Here is an 18,309-nt window from a genome sequence, read left to right as displayed (position 1 = left end):
GCACTGCACAATGGATTGGTGGCAACAGGTCATCCTTCACACACTTTAAATGAGACTGCCTTATTGCAGTAGAGGAACCAAGAGCCACCTCAGCAGTTTGCTCTGCTCAAAGAGTTAAGTGTATGTACACCGTGAGACTGTATCAGACAGATCAAATGCTGTGTTACATGTGTTAATAGTGTCAGTTTGGTCCGTTGATAGCACACTCTTCTAAGTCAGAAGGTTATGGGTACAAGACCATCTCCAGGATTTAAGCTCATAATTCACCCTGAACTCCAGTGCAGTACTGAGGGAGTGCTGCACTGTCGGAGGTCCACCTTTTGGATGCGACGTTAAAATGAGCCCCCTCTCCCTATTCTGGTGGGTGTCATAGATCCCATGACGCTGTTTGAAGAAGAGCAGGGCAGGCCTTTGGTAACACAGTCAACATTCCTCCCTCAACCAACACCACCAACTTATTCCCATTTGCTGTTTGTGGGACCCTGCTATTAACAAAATTGGCTGCTGCACATGTCTACAAAACAGTGACAGCATTTGAAAAGTAATTAATTGATTCTGAAATGCTTCGGGATTTTCCTGAGGATGTGATGAAGCAACTTTGTTCTTTACAAGGGTGAGGATGGCGAAACTATACAAGGTCATTAAAGTTGCTGTTGCTCGTTAATGGTTTAGCTGTTATAATGAAAATTGTGAGTATTTTTCTGCTAGACATTTGCTGCTAATTTGTTTCTATATTGCACGAATATGGTAATTTATGCCATTCTGAATCTTAATGCGGTTCCAGTGAGAAAAACAACATTTAGCGTCAGTTGTCGAGATGCAGAACTGTCAGTTCCAGGAAATGAATGAGTTGCAAGTTACCATGGTGATTTAAGTACTGAGATTTGTTTGCTGTTCTGGAATCAGCACAGTGGATTACTGTGCATGTCTCCTGTGCACTGTTGATCACCTCCTGTGAGAATGTCTGAGGGCTTAAAAAAAAATCATTAAGACTTTTTATAGAAATTGTTCATTTCACAAAATGGCCAAAGTGATCAATGAGATATCACATGGTCCCAGAAATTGCTGAAAAAATAGTGGCGAACTAACGACAGCTGCCATTCTAAGTTTGCAAAAAATCCAGCAATTTGTGATGAAGAAGAGCTGCGCCATGAGTTCCGATTCTCCACAAATTGCTGGACGATTTGCAGTGTTCAGTTCCATTCGCAACTCCTCAGATAATGAAGCAGTCCGTGTGTGCATGCAGCAAGACCTGGACAGCATTCAGGCTGATAAGTGGCAAGTAACATTCATGCCACACAAGTACCAGACAATGACCATCTCCATCAAAAGAGAGCCTAACCACCTCCCCATGACATTCAATGGCATTCCCATCATTGTACTACTACCATCAACATCCATTGACAAGAAACTTAGCTGGACTAGCCACATAAATACTGGTCAGAGGCAGGGTACTCTGCAGCGATTGACTCACCTGCTGACCAATGTTCCCTTTAGTGCAGTAATGGGAAAGGTCCCGTGTAGGCCACTCACCAGCTTTTACATTGTAAATACCGCACAAGCACAGAAATTTAAAGGGACCACACATTAAAAGAAACCGGCCGTGCAGAACAAAGTGCAGCTTACAGGGAACATTGCTCCTGACTCCCCAAAGCCTTTCCACCACCTGCAAGGCACAAGTCAGGAGTGTGATGGAATACTCTCCACTTGCCTGGATGAGTGCAGCTCCAACAACACTCAAGAAGCTCGACACCATCCAGGACAAAGCAGCCCGCTGGATTGGCACCCCATCCGCCACCTTAAACATTCAAGGCTAGAAATTGGGGCGCTAACGGGGTCCAAATGCCCTAGCGCCCAGGCGCGGCGCCGCTAATGCCTCCCGCGAAATTCAGCGGCGGTCGCGCCCTGCTCTGCTGCACCAGCGACGATGACGTCATCACTGTGCACAACGCCTCGGACGCAAATTTCCCTTGCGCCCCCATACCTATCGCCGGGACGGTTTTGCAGCGGCGGTAGTGGGCGTCGGCGCAATTTAAAAGGCAGGTGTCGGGTGGCCATTTTTATTTTGGCTGACTGCCAACACCTGCCCCCTTTCACATTTGTATGCAGGGTGCCGGCCGCAGTTGTTCAGCCCGGAACTCCTCTTGAGTGCCGGGCTGTTTCCACGGCACCCCTTTAATCTGGGAGGAGGCCTGCAGTGACGCGGCACTGCTGCACGTAGGGCCGCGACATTGAGTAGCGCTCTACCTCCTTCTTGGGGCGCTACTACTGAATTTACGGGGTAGGGGCCTTAACTTTATTGGGGTGCTGAGGTTAGCGCCCCAAAATGGGCCATACCCAATTTTTCCCCCTCATTCTTTCTGCCACTGGCACATTGTGGCTGCAGCGTGTACCATCAGCAACGCGCAAAGACTTCTTCAATAGCACCTACCAAACCCGCGACCTCTATCACCTCGATGGACAAGGGCCGCAGGTGCATGGGAACACCACCACCTCCAATAACACACCATCCTGACTTGGACATTTATCGCTGTTCCTTCAATGTTGCTGAAATCCTGGAACTCCCTCCCTAACAGCACTGTGGGAGCACCGTCAACACATGGACTGCAGCGGCTTAAGAAGGCAGCTCGGTGGCATAGTGGTTAGCACTGTTGCCTCACAGCGCCAGGGACCCGGGTTCGAATCCGGCCTCGGGTGACTGTCTGTGTGGAGTTTGCACATTCTCCCCGTGTTTGCGTGGGTTTCTTCCGGGTGCTCCGGTTTCCTCCCACAGTCCAAAGATGTGCGGGTTAGGTTGATTGGCTATGATAAATTGACCCTTAGTGTTAGGGGGATTAAATACGTGGGGTTACGGGGATAGGGTGGGATATGTGTTGGTGTAGGGGTTACGGGGATCGGGTGGGATATGTGTCAGTGCAGGCTCGATGGGCCGAAATGGCCTCTATCTGCACTGTGGGGTTTCTGTGACTGTGACTTCTGTGACCACCACCATCTCAGGGGCAATTAGGGGTGGGCAATAAATACTGGCCTTTTTCTAGCGATGCCCACTCTCTGTGAATGAATGAATAACATTTTTTAAAGTATAATCAATATGTTAGCTGACACATAAACAGGTTGGAACCTTGACTGGCACAATTTCAGGCACAAACCCAGAATCAATCAGCTTATCTGTGGCTGACGACACTACAGGAGTCTGTTACATCATCTCCTTGGGTCCTATGAAACTACTAATCAGCTACTGCTCAAGGAACCAGTCAGTGGTGATCTTTGCTGGGGTGAACAATAGCAGCCAATGCAGGCCGCCGAACCCCTATCCTTATTGGTGAACAATTCAGCTGGAAGTTGATGTGGACAGTTTTCCAGACCAGACCCATCAGTAGCCCTGTTTGCACTGATGGGCACTCACCAATTTCCCTGCTCATGCTAAGGACCTTGGACAGATCAGCTTGGAGGCTGGAGAGTTCATCACTGTTGTGGGGCTGGACATTTCTGTGCGTGTTTCATCCATTCCCTCTCATCTCCATAGCCTTTCAAAAGATCCAAGTAGAAAGTTTGACGGTGATCTTAGAAGCTCTCTATTAGCTGCAGAAGTTATCCTCAATCTCAGTTGGCCACAGTAGAATATCTTTGCTGAGCTGCCTGGCCAGTGCTCATTTTGATCTGGTTATTGAGGAGTATTTTCTTAGACTCAATATCTTTCTTTACTATTGGAAATCCTTCAGCACTGGGGCTTGTAACATTAAATGGAGCAAATTTGTCCAGTGCAGCTGTTCTAAACACATTAATCACATTGTGTGACATCTCTGTATTTTGGTGCATGTTCAACATTTAGCATTCCTCTAGCTGAAGTGAGTTGCATGAAAGTTCATGGGAATATTTTATCGTAGCTCTCCACAGATTTATCCAAACTAGCTCCCTTGGAGCCCACCCTCCTCTTGCTTTATGAAAAGGGTGCAGCAACTGAACCTGATGTGTGGTCTTCACAAGCTGCTGCAGTGGTAGGTCAGTCTTGTGCAGTATGTGGAGAATGCTTAGAATAAAGAACTTATCTACTTTTGGGGGTTGTCTTCAATTGGAGGCGTTTTGTGCACACTCAATTCCTACCTAACCATCCCCTCGGGCCTTTATTCATTCCTACATCTTCAGGTCGGACCAAGCAGAACGTGTTGGCTTTGGAATGCACCTTTAATACTGCTTGAGGAGAAGGTCATACGGGTGAAATTGTGATGCAGCAGATGTCAAAAACAGCTGGAAATAATGCTGTTCTTTGAGGTTTTCCCATAAACATTGTGACTCCCTCCTGCAGCATGTAGGGTATGCTTCACCGCGAGGAATAACAACGAAATAACGCATCTTTATCTGGCACACAGATAATGGCAAGTCTTCATTTGTTCATACAAAGTATTCATTTGAAGAAAGGTGATGCGGACGTGTCTCATCCATCAATAGTGATCACACTGTGTTATACTCTTCATGGTTTTTGTGAGTGTCAGGATGACCTGTTTCACAAGGAATGGTTTTCAGATAAGTCTGTTACAGTTCAGGCTTTTTCTGCACACCGAGCCTCCCATGAACTGAAAGATGTATCTATACTCACTGCAGTTTTTGGGTTAGCAGAGCCCAGGTGTCTCAGTTAACCGTGAATCATGGTAAATTCCTCACTGGAGAATATGTGGGATGCCAACCACATTTTGTAGTCATCTCAGACAGTGGAAAACACCCCACACCCCACCAGTAGACCACTGCATACAGGCTAAACATTGTCCTGATTAATTTACAGACATAATACGCTGGCAGCAAAAAGACACAAGCAAGATGCTAATACTGCACAAAATTCGAACTTACACTGCATAAAATTTGGGTTAACTGTTTTAAAATAGCGACTTGATAATTCTTAAGCTTCCCTCTGTAAAAGACATAGGGCTGGATTTTGTCAATGGGGACGAGATGGAGGCGGGACTCCCACTTTTTGGGTTGTAGTCCCGCCTCCATCGATTTGTGGCCAACCCACGCGATTTTCCCTTGATTGACCTTGTTGAGCCCGCCCAGCAGGCCAATTAAGGGACACCCGGTTACAGGTGACGTCAGGGGTTGACATTTCATCTGTCAAGAGCTTTTGACAGATGAAATATCAGCGTTTGACAGCTCTGTGAAGCTGTCAAACACTGACAACCTGACTTCTAACTTGAGTCCTTCTCCACAGACTCAGTTAGAAATCTCTCCAGAACAGAAAGCAGAATGCTGCAACTTTTGACAGCTCGCGGCCATTCTGCTTTCTGTGCCGGTGAGATGAGGGACTCCCGAGACCTGAAGGAAGGAAGCCTGCATTAGTAAGTAAAGGTAGGTAAAACTTATTTAAACACTTTACACACACCAAACACACTTACCTCTGCACTCATGCACCCATCACTCACCTGAACACCGGTCATCTCGAACCCTCCAAGCCCTTCAGCCCGACGGTCCGCCTTGCTAACTTGGCGTGGTTCGGAGCCGTCGGACAGCCCACACTTCAGGGCTAAAAATAGGGATTAGGCCAAAAACTGCCTGTTAACTACCTGTTAACAGGCAGTTAATTGGCACTAATCCCCTTCCCGCCTCGGGGAGGCGGCTCCCAGCACAGGTCGGGTACCCGCCTCCTGGGAAACGGGCATGGAGGCGGGATGGGTTCGTGCCCCCGATTCTGCAATTTTCCCCCCACTCCCGCCTCCAAACCCACCTCCACGGGGCTTGGAAATTCGAGCCCATAGTCTGCGGTGGTATATACATCAGATTCTTTTTCTTAATCTCTTTCCACCCATCGTCCCATGATGAGTAGAAAGCAAATGACTACGTGGCCCGACTTTTATACGTTGGATTTCTTTGAAGTGGAAAGAGTGTCTAAGCAGACTATCATTCCAATAAAAAAATGGGGGAATAGCTTACAAATGACGTGTCCTCTCAGTGTTGCTCACTAGCCAGTTTCAATAACTGACAACAGTTGATAATTACATTTTTAAACTATTATCACAAAAATCATTTCACATTAAATAGCCGAGCTGTGGAGGAGCCCATGGAAACGGTGAGCTGTGTTTTGGGCCAGACCTAGATATGGAACAAGAAGGCGGCAGTTAGGTCAGGCATTCACGCTGAATAAGTTAAGCATTGGGGGGGGAAAAATGGATTTAATTACATTGCAGACAACCTCATGTGTTGGCTATCGACAAGCTAGCTTCAGGCGCACAGTAAAGGAAATATTGTACATTCCAGACACACAGCTGGCTGATGCTATTTCAAATAATAAAACACCAAAGGCACATGCCGACGTAACAACAGAAAATGCTGGAAAAACTCAGCAGGCCAGGCAACATCCGTGGAGAGAGAAATAGAGTCAATGTTTCGGGTCGAAACCCTTCGTCAGGACTGAGAAAAAAGGCAGGAAATGAAACAAAAGGCAGTTTGGGGGCTGGGAAATGGGGGAGGGGATGAAAGAAGAGACATTAAGAGATATTCAAGGCGAGACGAGATGGTAATAGGACAGGTAAAGAGACAAAGGATGGCTCTAGATGAAGTGTGAAATGCGCTGGCAGAGTGAGAGACAGCTGCCTTGTGGGAGAGAGAGAGAAAAAGGAAAAGTCACAAAGCAAAAGTGTGGATAAAAAATATAATAGGGGCCGAGGTTATGATCTGAAGTTGTTGAACTCGATATCGAGTCCGGCAGGCTGTAAAGTGCCTTATCGGAAGATGAGGTGCTGTTCCTCGAGTTTACGTTGAGCTTCTGTGGAACAATGCAAGAGGCCAAGGACGGTGAGGACCGAGTGGGAATGGAGCGGTGAATTAAAATGACAGGCGACCGGAAGCTCGGGGTCACCCTTATGGACTGAACGGAGGTGTTCCGCAAAGCGGTCACCCAATCTGCATTTGGTCTCCCCAATGTAGAGGAGACCGCATCGTGAGCAGCGAATACAGTATACTAGATTGCAAGAAGTACAAGTAAATCGCTGTTTCACCTGGAAGGGGTGTTTGGGGCCCTGGACAGTGGGAAGGGGGGAGGTATTTGGGCAGGTGTTGCATCTCCTGCGCTTGCACGGGAAGGTGCCGGGCGAAGGGGAAGGGGTGCTGGGGGTGATAGAGGAGTGGACTAGGGTGTCTCGGAGGGAGCGGTCCCTACGGAATGCTGAAAGGGGAGGGGAGGGTAAGATGCGTTTAGTGGTGGGATCACGTTGGAGGTGGTGGAAATGGCGGAGGATGATCCGTTGAATGTGGAGGCTGGTGGGGTGAAAGGTGAGGACAAGGGGAACCCTATTGTGGTTCCGGGTGGGAGGGGAAGGGGTGAGAGCAGAAGTGCGGGAGATAGAACGGACACGGTCAAGGGCCGTGTGAGCCACGGTAGAGGGGAATCCTCGGTTGAGGAAAAAGGAAGACATGTCGGAAGCACTGGTGTGGAAGGTGGCATCGTCGGAGCAGATGCGGCGGAGACGGAGAAACTGGGAGAATGAAATAGAGTCCTTACAGGAGGTGGGGTGGGAGGAAGTGTAGTCCAGGTAGCTGTGGGAGTCAGTAGGCTTGTAGTGAATGTTGGTCAATAACCTATCCCCAGAGATGGAGACGGAGAAGTCGAGGAAGGGAAGGGAAGAGTCGGAGATGGACCATGTGAAGGTGAGGGAACATGCCCCTGTGTAAAGGCACATGCCCCTGTTGTGGTCACAGTGGCTATCCCTGCGACTTCCTGACATACTTACCCAAGTGGCTGCACAAACGAAAAGTGGCACCAATGTATTTATTGCACAGAATTCTTTTGGAGAATGGTTGAGGATATCGATGGAGCTTTTACAAACAAGGGATGAGCTCAGCAGCTATGATAACAGCTTCAGTTTAAAACACTCTGGGGTCTGCATGAAGCCGACTGGTTCTTTTAAGGCGTTAATGACTGCTTCTCTAACACTCTCTAAAGTGGACAGCATAGAATTGGGCTGAGAGAGGTCTCTGCTACTGTGTATATCCACCTACATACATCACTGAGCTGCTGGACACAAACTAGAAGAATATAATAGTAGTGTGCACATGATGTCACACTTAGATTGCATGGAACAAGATTGCATTCTTGCATTATTGTTAAACGTTAGTATGCTTTAATAAGAATCACTGCAACTGGTAACATTTTGGGAGGAAAGTTTTGGAGCCTACAGGGCAGGGGATGGCAGGGTCATCATCCCCCCCCCATCAATCCTGCCACCCTGCTCTCCACTCTGCTCCCCAGTATGCTTGGCTGCCCTCATCTGTTTGCGGTGACAGTTTTATTAGTTTATAATGGCCCAGAAATTCGGGTTGGGGGCTTCCCGCGGGTGCAAGCCCCCGACCTGCACTTACCTACCGCGCCGGCCGTTGAGCTGTGGGCCCGCGTGGGATTCCGATCCTGGGCCTCCTCCAACTGCCGGCGCGCAGTGCTTGCGTATCCCAGGGGCGCAGTTAGTTCGAAGCATCCCCTGGGATCACGTGGGCCATGGAGAGCCAATGGTAGCAGGGAATGCTTCATTCAGAAATGTGACAGGAAGGGCTGTCAAACCTATAAATACTACTGTATAAGCCCCAAAACATCACTAAATCTTCAAATTTTTAAAAAAATCACATTTTAAAAATAACTATAAATTGCATGAAATAACTATTTTAAACAATGGGGCAGAAATTCCTCCCCAAACGCGTGAGTACGGAAGGGGTACTCACGCGTCTGGCCGGAGGAAATGCCGGTTTTCAGCATGCACAGCGCATGCGCTGAAAACCGGCATTTCCTCTCCTCCAACCCAAGAGGTGAAGAGGCTAGCGCGTGCGCTGTAGGGGGCAGCGCGTGCGTCTTGGATTTCCTCTGTTTTGGGGGATTTGCGCATGTGTAAAGGCCTCCGGTCTTTACGCTTGTAAAAAGCACACGTAAGTATTTATTTTTACAGGTAAGTGGTGTTTTAGTGCAATTTAGAATTTTTTTTCCCACAGGTTTATTATTTTAAAGAATCTACAATAAGGTAAGTTTAGTTTTAGACCCTTTTTATTAAAAAATTATTTTTTTCAAAAAAAAAAATTATTGTTTAAATTATTTTTTTAAACTTATTTATACTTAATTTAATGATTGGGATGTTTTTTAAAATGTTATTTAAATTTTAAGTAGTGTTTTGGGGTGCAGTACTTCTCATGAGTTTGACAGTTCTTACTCTCAAACTTATGAATGAAGTTTCCCCTCCCCTGATTGGCTGAACAGTGCTCACCTGACCCCAGCCGGCACATCGCACTAACTACGCCGCTGGGTCAGGTTAGCACAGCGCGCCGACATCAGAACCTGGCCACTGACAGGAAATCCACTGCGGGCCAAGTTTCAGATGTCGGCGCGCAGGGTGAGCGCACATCGGGGGCTTGCACGCGCGGCAAGCCCCCGACACCAAGTTCTGGGCCAATAATTTAAATTTTTGAAAAAAATAATTACATTTTCTAACAGGGCTAAAAATAAACTTACCTTCCTTTAAAGTATTTAAAAATAATAAACCTGTGGGAAAAATGTTTTAATTTTAATTAATTCACCACTTACCTTGTTAAAAGCCGGCCTTGTGCCTGCTTTTTAAAAGTGTAACTGCTGAAGACTTACCCTCCCGGAGAAACCTGCAAAAAACACCTAGGTTCGATGTGCACGCGCTGCCTCTCCGACGCACGCGTTCCACCTGTCAACCCCTTCGTTCAAGGGAACGGAAGTTCCAGTTTCCCGCGCATGCGCAGTGCATGCACAAAACCGGCATTTTCGTTGGGCCTACGCATGAGTACCCAGTGCGTACTCATGCGTTGGGACCCGAATTTCTTGGCCAATGTTTTTGGGCTCTCGCTGGTTCCTCAGTTCTCACTCCTGCTTTCGTTGGGCAAGGAGCTATGGGTCTGCTGCAGATTGAGGTTGTGATGCAGCAGTTGAAAAGATCACCTCACTGATCAAGATGCACAGTTTCTTAAGAGAATAGGGCCCAGATGATTTTCCTACCATGGGATCATTGCAGTTCCTATTTATGTGTGAGATTCGAACTTTGGAATCCTGGAGTTTGTAACCAGGCCCTCAGATCTTATCATAGAATGAGACAGCAGAGAAGGAGGCCATTCGGCCCATCATGCCTGTGCCGGCTCTATGGTGGAACTATCCAGTTAGTGCCCCTGCTCTTTCCCCGTAGCCCTGTGATTTTTTTTTCCTTCAAGTATTTATCCAATTCCCTTTTGAAAGTTACTATTGAATCTGCTTCCAGCACCCTTTCAGGCAGCGCATTCCAGATCACAGCAACTCGCTGCGTAAAAGAACGTTTCCTCGTGTCGCCTCTGGTTCTTTTGCCAGGCACCTTGAATCCGTGTCCTCTGGTTACTGACTCTTCTGCCATTGGAAACAGCTTCTCCTTATTTACTCTAAAACCATTCATGATTTTGAACACCTTTATCAGATCTCCTCTGAACCGTCTCTGCTCTAAGGAGAACAACCCCAGCATCTCCAGTCTCTCCACATAACTGAAGTCCCTCATCCCTGGTACTGTTGTCCTAAACCGATTCTGCACGGCCTTGACATCCTCCCTAAAGTGTGCTGCCCAGAATTGAACAAAGTACTCCAGCTGAGGATTAACTAGTTATCTATAAAAATTTAGCGTAACTTTTGTACTCTATGGGCTTCATTTTGCCCATGTGGGCGGGCTGGGGCGTGTCAGGTGGGATTCGTGTCAGGACCCCGACTCCGAAGTGAAGTGTTGAAAAATTGCGATTTTCCCCTAATTAGGCAATTGATTTCCAGCGCGTGGGAACCCACGGCCCAATGAGTCTTTTCATACAGAAAGTCGCCTCCGATGACGTCATCAATGCTGCTGGATTTAAAGCCTGCAAGCAGCCTTGCTTCTTCTGGAGACTGGAAACACTTTGGACATTGTATGAAGGACTTCATTTACCGACCATGTCCACCAGCAAGCAAAAGTGTGCACCTCGCTTTGATGAGCCCTCCCTCCAAGCTCTGGTGCAGGGAGCAAGACCTAATAAGGAGGTGCTCTTTCCTTCCTCAGGGAGAAAAAGCCATCCCAGCAGACTAAAGCTGTATGGCTGCAAGTGGCCTAGGAGGTCAACTCCATATCAATGAGCCGCAGAACCTGGCTGCAGTACAGGAAGAGGTTTCGTGACCTTCTCTGCACAGGAAAAGTGAGTATGACTTTCCCATCACCCTCAATCTGATCCTCATCGCCTCTCACCAGCACTCTGCTTTGCAAACCTCTTCCTCCACATCCCACTTTACACTTACATCCCTGCACCCTTACCCATTCCCTCTCTCTCTATGGTCACATTCACTTAACTATTCGACCATGTAGCCCTCACACTCTCTATCACTGTGATGCAATGACAACAACCTACAACACACAGAGAGGGCCCTTTGTCTCCTAAGCATCTATGCTGTGGATTCTCTACACTCACTGCTTCATTCTCACTCAAACTCCACTTGTGTCCCTCATTGCAGCAAAAGAGAGCCCACAATAAGAGGGAAAGAGCGAGGACAGGAGGAGGGCCACCCTCAGTAGGCCAGCTCACCACCTCGGAGGAGGCAGCCCTGGAAATTGCCGGGATCGAGGAGGATTCGCAAGTGGGGGACGGACAGACGGGCGCATCACAGCAAGCTGGTGACAGAATAGTTTGGCATCTCTCTCATTGACATTGCATGAGAGACTGATAATGATTCTGATGCTCTAACAGATTGACTTATGATCATCTGCACTATTCAATGTGCATGCAACCTTGACCTCATACCTCTAACTCTTTCCTTTGCTCCCCCACAGGACCATCGAAAACCCCCGTCCCCACTGTCCAGGAGGAAGAGCCTGAGCTTCCAGACTCCTCAGAGGAAGCTGCAACTTCTTTGAGGGCACAACGTCAGCAGAATTCAGCGCACCCAGCACCAGTGCAGACACTCACACCTCGGGGGGACCTTCGCGAGATAGAGTAGTGTTGGCACCTGGTGTATCACAGCTCACAAGTGAGCATCAGCAGATGGTGGAGACAGGGTCATCAGTGGAGAGTTCTCGTCGGAGGGCGCAGGACTCTGCCAGCTCAGCTCAGCTGCATGTCGACCCTGTGCCGTCGGGTCCATCCAGAAGGAGAGCGGTGCTGGAACTCCAGGAACAGGTGCAGGAGTCCCTGGCAGGTTTTGTCTCCAGGGTCGCTGCGAGTGTGGAGCGAATGGAGGAGTCCATTGCGAACATGAGCAGAGCCTTTGTGGAGGCATTGGCGCATGAATGCATCACTGTGGAAAGGATGGCAACCTCCATGGAAAGAATGGCTTACTCCGTGGTAAGGCTGGCTACCGTAGAGGAGAGGATGGCTACGGCCAGGGAGGAGCTTAGTTGCCAGGGTATGGAAAACATGGTAATTGTTCAGAATAGAATGACATCCCTTGAGGAGCGATGGTCGGCTATTGAGCATACAAACCAGACCTTCATGGAAGTCCTCTGGAGTAGGACTTCCAGTGTAGAAACGGGTCCTCATGGCCCCCCTGAAGTGCAGCAAGGTGCTGTCAAGCCACTTGCTAGCTCTAAAGTGGGGCTGACCCATGATAGGGATGTTGGTGGCAGAGAACAAGGAAGTGGGGGCTCCTCTCCAAGCGGTCACACGACCATGCCACCGCAGATCCCTCGGTCAGAGCCCCACCAGAGTCCTCACCCAACTGAGATGGGCGTCTCAGCCCCTGCACAGCCGCAGGAGCTGCATACTGTTGGCGAGCCCGCACAGATTCACCACCCCAGAGGACGGCTGCCAAAGGCATCGAGACAGGAGCAGCAAGAAAGTGAGCAAGGGGCCTCCACATCTGCTGATGCCACAGGGGAAGCACCATGTAGGAGCACGCGTAAGAGGAAGATAAAGCACAAGTAGTCACAAGGGTAGTCACTTGGGTGCTGTGATGTTTTGTATTTGTACCAGGCATCATTGTCATTGTATTATAAACAGATTTGATGGCAAACTGTTGAAGTTGTGGCCTGTGTCATTTCGCAAATGGGACTTTCACATTGAGGGCTTAGGGCGCCTTGCAATTGTCAGTATGGTGGTCAGAGTGATAGGAATCCGCAGGTTCTTGTCCATTGTGGATGCTCTGGTAAGAAGGTGCGAGACAAAAGCATTTGATTGTGCAGGCTCACCAAATCTGGTCAAGATGAGTGCATCCCGGGCAGCAATGTTGTCGCGCGCTAGCGCCTTCTGGCCTGTGCAGCTTCAGGTGGGTGACTAGCAGCTTGGCGCTCCTGTTGATGCTCCTGCTGTTGTTCAGGGTTCTGCTGCTGCCACGGCTGGTCTTCGTCCGAATCCGATGTCCAGGAGGAAAATAATTAAATGGTTGCCATGCTTCTGGTATATGCCTCAGTTGAGGAAGCGCTCAGTCCAAGTGGGGAGAGTGGTTTCCCAGCGGGTCACACTGGAGATGGGTGTCAGGCTCCAAACTTCCACAACAATGAGTAGGCCTGCTAAAAGACCTGAGACAACAACATTCTGCCACCTGCAAGTGATCATCGGTGAAAACTCCTTTGTAATGGTGGAGCTGCAGCTGTTAGTAAGCAATCCAGTTGTGAGGCCGCCAGGATTACCTGGTGTGTTCCAGAGGAGGCGTGTAGGACGGGGGAAATGTCTAAAAATCATAAAGGCCTCTCAAAATGGGATAATAGAGGCAATTAAGTGGTTGTTAAGGGCCTTAATGGCCAGAAAACACACAGGGTCAGAAAACACACGTGGGAAAATTGCATAGAGGCAGGATTGGGCCCGCCCGCCATTTTTTGCGATTTTACCACCTCACACGCCTCCAATCCCGCCTCCTCATGCTTGGCAAAATCGAGCCCTGTGCCTCTGTTTATAAAGCCAAGGGTCCCGAATGCCTTTTTAACAGCCTTCTCAACTTGTCCTGCCACCTTCAAAGATTTGTGTACGTGAACCCCCAGCTCTCTGTTCCTGCATCCCCTTTAAAATTGTACCATTGAATTCATATTGCCTCTCCTCATTCTTTGTACCAAAATGTATCACTTCACACTTCACTGCGTTAAATTTCATCTGCCATGTGTCTGACCATTTCACCAGCATGTCGATGTCCTCCTGAAGTCCGCTTCATTGTTTACTACATTTCTGAGTTTGTGTCATCTGCAGAATTTGGAATTATGCCCTGTATTCCCAAGTGCAGGTTATTAATATTATCAAAAAAGCAGTGGTGCAAACACCACTGTATTCCTCCCTCCAGTCTGAAAAACAACCGTTCACCACTACTCTCTGCTTTCTGACCCTTAGCCAATTTTGTATTCATGCTGCCACTTCCCCTTTAATCCCATGGGCTTCAATTTTGCTAACATGTCGATTGTGTAGTATTTTATCAAACGCCTTTTGAAAGTCCAGATACACAACATCAACCGCACTACCCTCATCAACCCTCTCCGTTACTTCGTCAAAGAACTCGATCAAGTTAGTCAAACACAATTGCCTTTAACAAATCCGTGCTGGCTTTCATTTATTAGCCGACACTTTTCAAAATGCCTTTTAATTTATTTCCGGATTATTGTCTCTAAAAGTTACCCTACCACCGACATTATGTTGACGGGCCTGTAATTGCCGGATTTAACTCTCTCCCCTTTTTTAAACAGGGGTGTAACATTTGCAGTCCTCTGGCACCACTCTCATATCCAAGGAGGATTGGAAGATTGTGGTCAGAACCTCTGCAATTTCCACCCTTACTTCTCACAGTAACCTAGGGTCAGTGTTCCCCCTAAGGTGCGCAGCCCAACTGGGAGGTCCTACGCAGGCCGCTCACCAGCTGCTGCCACTGGAAAAGGTACCGCGCATGCGCAACCGTGCGGCAAATTTAAAGGGACTGCGCACCAACAAAAAAATTAGAGGGAACATTGCTTAGGATGCATCCCATTAGGACCGGACTGGATCTTCTGGCTTGAACATAAATCAGTCCTATTGGATCCCACACAAACAGGGTCTTCTAAAACAGGTTGAGGGCAAAGTGGCTCAGTGATGTGCAGAATTCCTATTTGATGATATTCCTTTTGTGAGGAGCTGCTTAATGAAGCAGAGATTCTCCTCAGCGTAGCTGAAACACTCCGGGGACCTTGTTGCAAAGAGGGTTAGACACTGACCGTTTAACTCTGGGACCTGAGGCCAAATTTGCGGTGAAGGTTTCCCTCTGCTGTCTGTAATAGTGCTATGTGAAATGAATTTGGGCAGTCTTAGTCCAGTTCTTCAAGGATATGAACCTTAAGCACAAAACTGGCTCAAATTCATTAATTGGCAATCACTTACCAAAGCTGCAGAATGGCTCTTGTGGGAAATGGAAAGATGGGTTTTCTGACACATTAAGGGGTACTCTTCTGAGGTCGGGGCCAGGTCAGATACAGCACAGCTCAGATACAATATTTCCTTGTGTTCTTGATTCCAAAGTCTAAATCGTTAATGTAAATTGTGAACAACAGTGGTCCCAGCACTGATCCTTGTGGAACACCACTACCTACCTTCTGCCACTGTGAATAGCTACCCTTTACTCCTACTCTCTGCTTTCTGTCCTGAAGCCAGCCAGCAATCCATTCTGCTACTTGTCCCCTGACTCCGCATTCTCTGACCTTGTTCATCGGTCTATTATGGAGTACCTTATTGAAGGACTTGTGAAAATCCAGATAAATTACATCTACTGCGTTACCATTGTCTACTCTCTCTGTTACCTCTTCAAAAAATTCAGTAAGGTTGGTCAAGCAAGACTTTCCCTTTTGAAATCCAGGTTGACTATTCATTATTATGTTTTTGGTTTCTAGATGTTCTTCTACTTTCTCCTTTAGTAGGGATTCCATTATTTTTCCTACCGCTGATGTTAAACTGACTGGTCTATAATTCCCTGGACATGTTCTATCTCCCTTCTTAAATATCGGTATTACGTTCGCTATCCGCCAGTCCTCCGGCACTACACCTTTTTCTAACGAATTATTAAAAATGCATAGTAATGTCTCTGCTGTCTCTTCCCTAGGTTCTTTTAAAATGTGTGGATGCAATCCATCCGGACCAGGGGTTTTATCCTCTTTGTGTTTGATTAATTTATTTAATATAGCCCCTTTTTTATTTTAAATGCACTTACCTCATTACTAATCTCATCATCCAATGTCATGTCCGCCTGTTCTATCTCCCTGGTAAATACTGAAGTAAAATAATGATTTAATATTTCTGCCATCCCTCTATCGTTACCTGTAGTATTATCCTGACTATCCCTTAATGGCCCTTTTCCCATCCCAACCTTCCTTTTTTTATTGATGTGCCGATAAAATATTTTACTATTTCGTTTTATGTTCCTTGATAACTTAATTTCATAGTTCCTCTTTGCCGCCCTAATTTTTTTTGACTTCTCTCCTAATCTTTTCGTATTCTCTTTTAGCATGCACTCCCCTGCTGTCTATATACTTAATGTATACCTCTTTCCTTACCCTTATGGCTTTATTCATCCATGGAGCCTCATTAGTGTTTAGTTTGTTCTTTCCTTTTAGCGGAATATATTTTTCTTGCACTCTGTTGAACACCATTTTAAATGTTTCCCATTGTCCTTCTACATCATTGATTGCCAATACAGGAAACTAGCATTTAAACAGCACCTAAATATCCGGAATTCTCTTAACCGGCAAAATTCTCACTCCGAAAACAACACCTCAATAACCGGAAATGTTGCCGAGTCTGAGTCTCCCGCGGTGGCCGAGTTAGTCAGTGGGGGTAGTTCTCCAAGCTGCCGCTACTCAGCTTCTTGGCGCTGTCGGAAGTCTGAACACCTCAATAACAGGAGTCTGACTCTCCCGCGCTGCCGGTAATTTCTTCCGATCCGCCATTTTTCTGTTTACTGTATAAGTTTTGTTTTACTGTTAAGTAATTAAAGAGTTATGGATTACCCTCAACTGGCAATACTGTATTTAATCAAGCACCTTCCACCATCCATTTAACACAACATTCTGTAGGTGAGTACCCAATTATTGTATACTGCACATTTCTTGACTTTTTTATTTTTGTTTGTTAAAAATAGCCTTGGTAGATAACCCTCTCCGTCATCCGGAATTTTTAATCAACCGGCACCATCCCGGTCTCGTCGGTGCCGGATACCAAAGAGTTTCCTGTATTGTTGCCCATTTTTTTTTCCTAAGTTCTATTCTTAGGCCCTCAAAATCAACTTTTCTCCAATCTATTAACCTGGTTTTCGCCATACTTATGTCCTTCCCAGTTATCATCTTAAAGCGTATTATATTATGGTCACTATTGCCTATATGTTCCCCTACCTTTACTTCTCTTATCTGCTCTGGGTCATTCCCCATTACTAGATCCAATCGCGAATCTTCCCTTGTTGGGCTTTTTACATATTGGGTTAGAAAGGAGTCCTGTACACATTGTAGGAACTGCATTCCCTTATCCCCTTTACCTACCTCTTCTGTCCAATTAATACCGGGGTAGTTGAAATCCCCCATGATTATTATTCTATGTTTTTTTACTCATTTCCCTAATTTGTCTGCACATTTCTTCCTCCACCTCCCTTCCACTAGATGGTCTGTAGACTACGCCTATTAGTGTGATTGATCCTTTATTATCTTTTATCTCTTTCCATATATGGATTCTATTTTTGTCTTGCTGATATCTGCGTCACTTTTTTCTACTGCCATTATGTTATCCCTAATAAGTACAGCTACTCTACCGCCCCTTTTTCCCTCCCTATCTTTTCTAAATATGTTATACCCTGCAATGTTTAATTCCCAGTCCTGATTTTTCTGTAGCCATGTCTCAGTAATCCCTACTATGTCTGGTTCCACGCAACGTATGATTGCCTCCAGCTCCCCTGTTTTATTACGGACACAGTGTGCATTGCTGTACAGACAGTTTAACTCATTTTTAATAGGATTTCCTCTCACTTTATGTTTAACCATCTTTTTAGACTTCTGTTCTATAACTCTATTTATTCCCTTAGCACGAATGTCCTCCCTTACTTAATTCTTTCCTATGCTCGCTTTTCCTGTGTTGTTCATATTTAGGCTGGTTACGTCTCTTGTAGATCCCTTCCCCCATCTTACTAGTTTAAAGCCTTTGCCACCTCCCTATTTACCCTTTCCACTAGGACACGGGTCCCATCTCGGTTCAGGTGGAGCCTGTCCCATCGGTACAGCTCCTTCCTATCCCAGAACTGGTGCCAGCGTCCCATGAAAAGGAACCCCTCTTTCCCACACCAGCCCTTTAGCCACGTGTTAATTCTCCTGATCTGTCTGCTTCTATGCCAATTTGCACGTGGCTCGGGGCAATAATCCA

The 18,309-nt window shown here is 46.9% G+C and overlaps 1 protein-coding gene across 2 annotated transcripts in view; it reads left to right on the top strand.

Moving 5' to 3' along the window:
• arhgap32b (Rho GTPase activating protein 32b) overlaps positions 1 to 18,309 on the top strand; it is a 646,854-nt gene that overhangs the window by 228,201 nt on the left and 400,344 nt on the right. The window lies entirely within an intron of this gene.

Source organism: Somniosus microcephalus, chromosome 26 (genome assembly GCF_052327205.1).
Source record: "Somniosus microcephalus isolate GS21.2 chromosome 26, FLI_Smic_1.0, whole genome shotgun sequence".
NCBI lineage: Eukaryota > Metazoa > Chordata > Chondrichthyes > Squaliformes > Somniosidae > Somniosus > Somniosus microcephalus.
The sequence above is the reverse complement of the archived record's forward strand: the minus strand, read 5'-3'. Positions and strand labels throughout refer to the sequence as shown.